Below are 8,339 nucleotides of genomic sequence, written 5' to 3' on the forward strand. Positions count from 1 at the left end.
GCAAGTAAAAATAAATCCATGTTGCCGTGGCATCGGTTATAGCACTGAGGAGGTGTTGCTGAAAGACTTTTAACAAAATGTTAAAAGTTCTAAGTCCAAGGATCACACTGCAGTATCACCCATATTAAGTTTTACCATAACCCAACTGTACATTAACTGGCCTCAGACCACAATTAATTTCGCTATATGTTTCTATATAGCCTTAGTGGCTATAACATTTTTATTAATATCAGCAGGCCCGTGAAGTTTTGTATGTACCTTTGCCTGCATGGGAGACACATACCCTGAAAAGGACAACCCCTGTTGTCCAGCTCTTTCTCCCAGCATATTGGTTTAAACAGACACACCCTCTAAACCAGGCCGGAGTACACCCATTTTACACAAAAAGCACTACTTTTGCATGGGCCGGAATTACCACAAACAAGTCTTCAATGTCAACAAGTTACACATGTTTACAAACTACATGCTATCCCCTGTCACTTCAGTCAAACAGTTGCCACTTCATAGCTGTCTGCCATGAAATAATCACAGTCAAACAGCAGACTACTTGCGCGGTGAAACTTCCGGATGTTGGACAACCAAATGGGAAGATAACTGTAATCTGAGGCCTATCAGTCCATTTTTTCCCCTAAAAACTGGCCCACACTAATGCATTCCAATGATATACATATTAAAGCAATGCTTGGTAAGTATCGGTATGTCACCTTTAAACTGAGAGTATACAGTGGCTGTGTTAAAACACCTACCACAGTGCCTTGCCATGGCCAATTTTAGCAATGGAAACTTGAGGGACACCACCTTCAAAATGTAATAACTTTATCAAATTTTGGAATTTCTTCATACAATGAGCAGCTATTTTTTTCTTCTACATATGTTCTATCTGCACAGTGTTGTCTTGGAAAGATTTTGAAATATTTAAAGGAAAAAAAAATCTATCATTAGATTTTACTTCATTTTTAATTAAATATTAAACTTAAATTTAAATTTTTGAAAAACAAAAAAAAATCTAAAACTGTAAAATTTAACATTTTAGATATGATAAGTGGAGGCTTAGTAAAGATATGGCGACTGAATTCATGATACATTATTAGAAATGTGTCAGAGGGATGGTGAAAGTCACAAAATTGGGGCCATTTGCAACAAATGTTTACACACTAATTTCAGGGAAAATTAGACATGATAGGCCTCATATTCAATTTTGACCTGCTGTATTTACTTAATCTACTTCATTTACTGTATTAGACATGTAGCCACTTTGTAAAAGGCAAAACAGTCCATATAAATGCATATTAATATGAATATGCCCTACAGATATTACTTAGGTATACACCATAATGTTTTTTTTGTTGACAACAACTTTGAAAATGAAGATTTTGTTACAAAATGCTGATATAAATCCTACCAAGAGGTACTTGCACCATATTTTTCAGTTTCCAGTGATAACTGTTAACAAGTGTAGTCATGTGCCAGTGTCTGGGATACCTCAGTGTAGTATTTCTTGATTGGAAGGATGTTTGTAGTAATGACCACTGAATATGCATTATGGATTATTCTGCCATATGTATTACAAGCCAAATGTTAACCTTTTTGGCACATTTTCTGCAGTAAACTTGACAAGTATACCAGCATCTGATTACTGAATACAATAAATACATTCAGACAGCATAGAATATTAGCCTATTAGATTTTCTAAGGATAAAAGACCATTTTTGAAAAATGACTGAAGTGTGTAATTTACATAAATGTAGGTGAAATGTATTATTAGAGTACTTAATCTTGTTAAAAACTGTATACTATTTATTTAAAGTGTTTAATTACATTTAGTAGTGATATATTCATTATATTTAGATCTTCTGTCCAATTGCAATAATTGAGAAACTCATTAAAATTCAATATGTAAAAAAAATTAAAATCTCAATATTGACTAACAAAATCCAACTTTTTCTCTTTTTTTTACCAAATTATTAGCTCAAAACTGTTTAAAAATATTGCAACAACCTGTAGTAACATCAGAGGTCATTTTATGCTATTTTGGAGGATACTGAAATTTAAAAGTTGAAAATTTTAATTTTAATTTTTAATAAATTAAAAAAAAAAGTTTTTTAATTTAATAAAATATTTAGAAAATAAATAAATTAGTTTCCATATTCCTTGTGGTATGCACAATCAGTCTGTGTAATTTCACCTCTCTGGTTATAATACTTTCATCAGAATCAAGCATTTAACCGGTGTAATGTGTGAACTATATCAGGCCTCAGACCACAATTAATTTCGCTATATGTTTCTATATAGCCTTAGTGGCTATAACATTTTTATTAATATCAGCAGGCCCGTGAAGTTTTGTATGTACCTTTGCCTGCATGGGAGACACATACCCTGAAAAGGACAACCCCTGTTGTCCAGCTCTTTCTCCCAGCATATTGGTTTAAACAGACACACCCTCTAAACCAGGCCGGAGTACACCCATTTTACACAAAAAGCACTACTTTTGCATGGGCCGGAATTACCACAAACAAGTCTTCAATGTCAACAAGTTACACGTTTACAAACTACATGCTATCCCCTGTCACTTCAGTCAAACAGTTGCCACTTCATAGCTGTCTGCCATGAAATAATCACAGTCAAACAGCAGACTACTTGCGCGGTGAAACTTCCGGATGTTGGACAACCAAATGGGAAGATAACTGTAATCTGAGGCCAACTGATTTTAGATGACCTTCACCTTACCATGGGATCACATTCATGGGGCAGGGGTATGCATTCAAATGAGAAACTTGGCCATTCATTTAAGGATTCAGTTATAATACCGGTATGCAATTAACCAAATTCTAACCTTGAACTTGCCCCTGGGTGACATTTATGGGGCCAGGGGTGTGCAGTTAAACAGCTGTGTCATATCTGAAAATCACGCATTATGTGAGTCAAGAGTTTAAAAATCGTCATTCTCTTAACATGCATTATGCATGCGAGCAAAAACGAACATGTTATAGTTAGTCATTCCTTTTCTTGGAATTTCATTAACAAACATATTCAATTTTTAACATTTTATTTTAGAACTTATATGCACTGAAATAATTTTTAAAATGTGAATTCAATATTGTTAATCTAGAAAATATGATAAATAAGAAATTATAAAAACTTGTGTCATTTGAATAAAAACAACTACACAGTGTTTGTGTATCCCGACCCAAACTGTGCAGGCCCATGCTCTCAAATAGACACGCACAACCACGGGAACAAGTTTTCGAAAGCTTCAGGACCATTTTTAAAAACCCCATTAATTTTCTACTGGAGGCAAATTCTTTTTGAATCACACTTCATTTGTAAATCATAAGTATATGCCTGTTGTAATCTTATACATTTGTATGCCATAATCTTCAGCATGATCATCCTTATTACAATATATTATGACTTAATAAGATTACATGCTGATAACATTGGAAGTAGACCTGATGGTTCATTAACTGCCTAGCCATTTTCTACATAACCAAGATTACACGAAATAATCATTAACGGATAGGTGAATGCCAAAGGCAAAACAATGCAAAGAACAGAAAATGTAAATAGGCCGATGATAATACTGTTCCCTTATTCGTGGTGAAAACCAAATGCTTTATTCACCGATACTTATACTTTCTGTAAAATGCTGAACATAAACACTTTCTGTATACCTATATGTGTTATGTAAACTGTCGACAAAAGAAAAAAATGTATCCCAATCTTGTAATTTAATACATATAATATAGGGATGATAATGTAGTGGTAACTGGAGAGTAAAAACAACTCTGATAACACTACAAAAAGTCAAAAGTTGAAATGCCATCTAAGGGGTTAATATGTTAAATTTTTCAAAGGTTACGATTTTAAAAACTTATCTAGTATGTCTTCTTGTAGAAAAGCTAAATAAAAAAAACCAATGCCTATCTTTATTCGGAGCCTTTGAGAGTCCATTACAAATTTTTTTTTTTGGGGTGTGTGTGTGTGTGTCATAATTTGACCTCTGTTGACCTTGAAAATTATCCAATCTAAAACTTCTTTATTTTAATTTATAGGGAATACTACACACTTTGTATTAGTGTGTAAAATGCTATAATATATTGATATCGTGTTAAGATATGTCAAATTTGATTTCCCCTACCCCTAATTTTGGCCACTTTTTCACCATGTTAATTTTGTACATAGTCAAATTTCTACACTTACTGCCAGGAATCAGAATGTCCACCCCTATTTTTATGATGGCCCAGGTGGTCACCACACCAATTATGGAAGATGATTTAGGGGACCTCTCATGCATGCAAAAAGTCCCCAGCTCCAGGAGTAACAGCCTGCTGATAGCTGTGCCACCTTGTGAGCATTGCTAGCTAATACTCATTGTGACACCAACATTGGTGAGTCGCAGCCTGCTGGTATCTGTTCTACCTTGTGAGCATTACTACTGTTCTAATCTAGGATGGCCTAATGTAAAAATGTTAAAAAGGTAAAAGTTTGTTTTGTTTAAAGACACAATTAGATAGATAATACTACATGAGTGGCTGTTAGATACCAGTTGTCTTACAAGTTGTTTTAAAATGTATCTAACGAGTAAAAGTGAGTTGGATACGTTTTTAAACGAGTTGTAAGATAAATGGTATCTAGCAGACACAAATTTAGTATTCTATTTCTTACATAGTTAACTATATATCACAGTGTAACCGATTTCGATTGTGCTGTTTTTTCACTTGATGTATGGCATTGGTGACTTGGTCATCATCTAGGAGCAGCCAGTCGTAGGTCTTAAAATTGTTAACAAACATACATGTGTTAACAAGTATGTGTTATCAAAAAATAACGAATGACGTTCTCACCAACAGGTGTGTAAGAAAACACAATAATTAAAGGGACAGACCCTAGTTTCAACCCGTGAAAATTAACACCAAGTTTAGTTAATCTACAAACCTGTAAACCCCTTTGGATAAAGTTATAACCTCTAAAACTAGACTAAAACTCGACTCCATAAGTGCTACTTCTCAGACGCACGTGTTTTTAAAAATATGAGAAATACATTTTGTGATATTAAAAACACCAGGATGACCAAAAACACTTCGAATGTACAGAAATGGATTATCTAAACAATAAAATCTAAGTAAAGTATGACTTCAGTTATAAAAAAAGGCTTAATAGTCAAAAATATTCCTTAGTGTTAAAAACTAGGGTATGTCCCTTTAATCATAGGCTGATATATAGTCTTAGTGGAAACCTACAAAATGTTTTTTCATTAGCAGCAAAGGATCTTTTATATGCAAAGGATCTTTTATATGCACTTTGCAACAGGCAGGACAACATATACCATGGCTAGTGATATACCAGTTGTGAAGTACCATTAGGATCGGTTTGGAGAAATGTGACTTAGCCACCAGTGAGCCATTGTGACCTGCCCAACCAAGTGATGTTGGGTCAAATGACAATGGCGTCGTGGTTAAACCATTGGACATAAGGCTGGTAGGTACAAGGTTCGCAGCTCAGTTCCAGCTCCCACCCAGAGCGAGTTTTATCAACTCAATGAGTAGGTGTAAGGCCACTACACCCTCTTCTCTCTCACCAACCACTAGCAATTAACAACTGACCCTCTGTCCAAGACAGACAACCCAGATAGTTCAGGTGTGTGCCCAGGACAGCGTGCTTGAACCTTAATTGGATATAAGCACAAAAATAAGTTGAAATAAGAAAGAAAGAAAGAAATGTTTTAACGACACTCAACACATTTTATTTACGGTTATATGGCGTCAGACATATGGTTAAGGACCACACAGATTTTGAGAGGAAACCCGCTGTCGCCACTACATGGGCTACTCTTCCGTTTAGCAGCAAGGGATCTTTTATTTGCACTTCCCACAGGCAGGATAGCACAAACCATGGCCTTTGTTGAACCAGTTATGGATCACTGGTCGGTGCAAGTGGTTTACACCTATCGATTAAGCCGTGCGGAGCACTCACTCAGGGTTTGGAGTCGGTATCTGGATTAAAAATCCCATGCCTCGACTGGGATCGAACCCAGTACCTACCAGCCTGTAGATCGATGGCCTACCACAACGCCACCGAGGCCGGTATAAGTTGAAATAAATGAAATGATAAAGTCAGCAATGTCCACCACCGACAGCTGCTGTCTGGAGTCTCATCTCTTCTTGCAGCACTAATTATCTTCTTCTGTATTATAATGTATTTGTTTCCTCATGTTAACTTTTGGTCACTGAAATCAAATTGTAAATATACCATTTCATAATACTACCATCACTTATAATGTAACAGTATATATATAAGAGAGCGTGAGTTAACAAATTTGTCTGAACCTTTAGTTTTTTGTGCAATAAAATATATTTTTAATTAATCAACTAATCAATATTATTGCAAGGTATGGCTATAAGAAAAAAAATCACCTATCAAAGTTGGGGAGACAAGGACTAAAATATACATTCTGGGGACTGTTACATCAATGTATATTCTGGGGGACCATGATTTGGAACCCCCCCCGTAACCTTTGGCTGCCAGTCCCCTGCTAAAATTCCTGTACCCGCATGTGCAGCATGGCAAAACAAGTTGAATGAAAGGAGATGCCAGATTAGAAACAAGCATTCTGAGAGTATGGCTAAAACAATACATGTCCCCTACCGGGCACAACATTTTTTCATATCTCCTAAGTTCAAGAACCATAACTCTGTCAAAAATGGGTAAATCGCCATTAAAATTATGTCAAACTTGATCTGTAATAGAACAGGATAAAAACAAATTTTCAGCTCAGTATTGTACGGCATTGTGAAAAAAACCCATACAGAAAACTATATGTGAGACAAATGGATGGACGGACGGACAGATAGACAGAGATGAAACCTATAGTCACAGAATGATTGCAATTATCTGTGTACAGATTAAGTTACACAAAACATTTGAGGTGTAGTTCACAACAGTACATGGACTTTGCAAGCTAATGAAAACACTAAGGTAGACAATCCTCTAAAATGCACACATGAATATGTCCATCTTCACTCAAAAATATGTTTTGACTGTTGAAATCTAATCCAAAAGTGGCTTGTATATATATGATGTGAAGAAGCTGTACCGTGTTATTGAAAATACTCATTTTATATGCCCGTCCTTGACAGGTAGTATTATGGTAGGGCCGTGTCTCTGCATCCGCCTGTCCGTACATCTGTTCATAAACTTCTCATTTCTGGAACATATCTTTCTTATCAATTCATACAGGATCATCAAACCTTGCATGCAAGTACAACTTGGGATGGGGTGTCGCATTCCATAACTAGGTCACCACGACCTACTATTCACACATTACAGCACATTAAAGTAAATCCTTGTAAGGGCCACATCTTCTTTATCAATTGAAAGAAAGAAAGAAATGTTTTACTTAACGACGCACTCAACACATTTTTTATTTACGGTTATATAGCGTCAAACATATGGTTAAGGACCACACAGATTTTTGAGAGGAAACCCGCTGTCGCCACTATATGGGCTACTCTTCCGATTAGCAGCAAGGGATCTTTTATTTGCGCTTCCCACAGGCAGGATAGCACAAACCATGGCCTTTGTTGAACCAGTTATGGATCACTGGTTGGTGCAAGTGGTTTACACCTACCCATTGAGCCTTGCGGAGCACTCACTCAGGGTTTGGAGTCGGTATCTGGATTAAAAATCCCATGCCTCGACTGGGATCCGAACCCAGTACCTACCAGCCTGTAGACCGATGGCCCACCACTACGCCACCGAGGCCGGTTCTTCTTTATCAATTGATACAGGATCATCAAATCTTGCATACAAGTACAACTTTGGATGGTGGTGTGTTACATATAACTAGGTCACCACGACCTACTTTTGATGGGCATAACATGTACCTCACCAGTACTCTTCTCTTTGTTTAATTTATGCACAAAAACATTTTAGACTGATTCTTCTCATTAAATGATAAAAAAAACCCCATTAACCAAGCGAGGAATAAGAAGATGAAATCAGGTTCCAACAAACAAGAACACTTTAAAAGTATGGCACAATGGCTTTTTTACTATAACACATTCTTTTAACCATACTATTCATACATTTAACATGACAACTGCAACATATTGGTAGCAAAATACAATGTTTTGATTAGTTGTGGGAAGAACTGGATCACCAATGACACATTTAAAGCAGGACCTGACACAGGATCTAACAAATGTCCACACATTACGTGAGGTAACACTGTTGTCTACAACACAGTGGAATGTTTATCAATTACAGGGTTCTTACACTTGAAACCCCCCCTCCCCCCCATAAAATTCAAGAACATTTCCAGGACTTTTCCAGCATATATT

Source organism: Gigantopelta aegis, chromosome 4 (assembly GCF_016097555.1).
Source record: "Gigantopelta aegis isolate Gae_Host chromosome 4, Gae_host_genome, whole genome shotgun sequence".
Taxonomy (NCBI): Eukaryota; Metazoa; Mollusca; class Gastropoda; order Neomphalida; family Peltospiridae; genus Gigantopelta; species Gigantopelta aegis.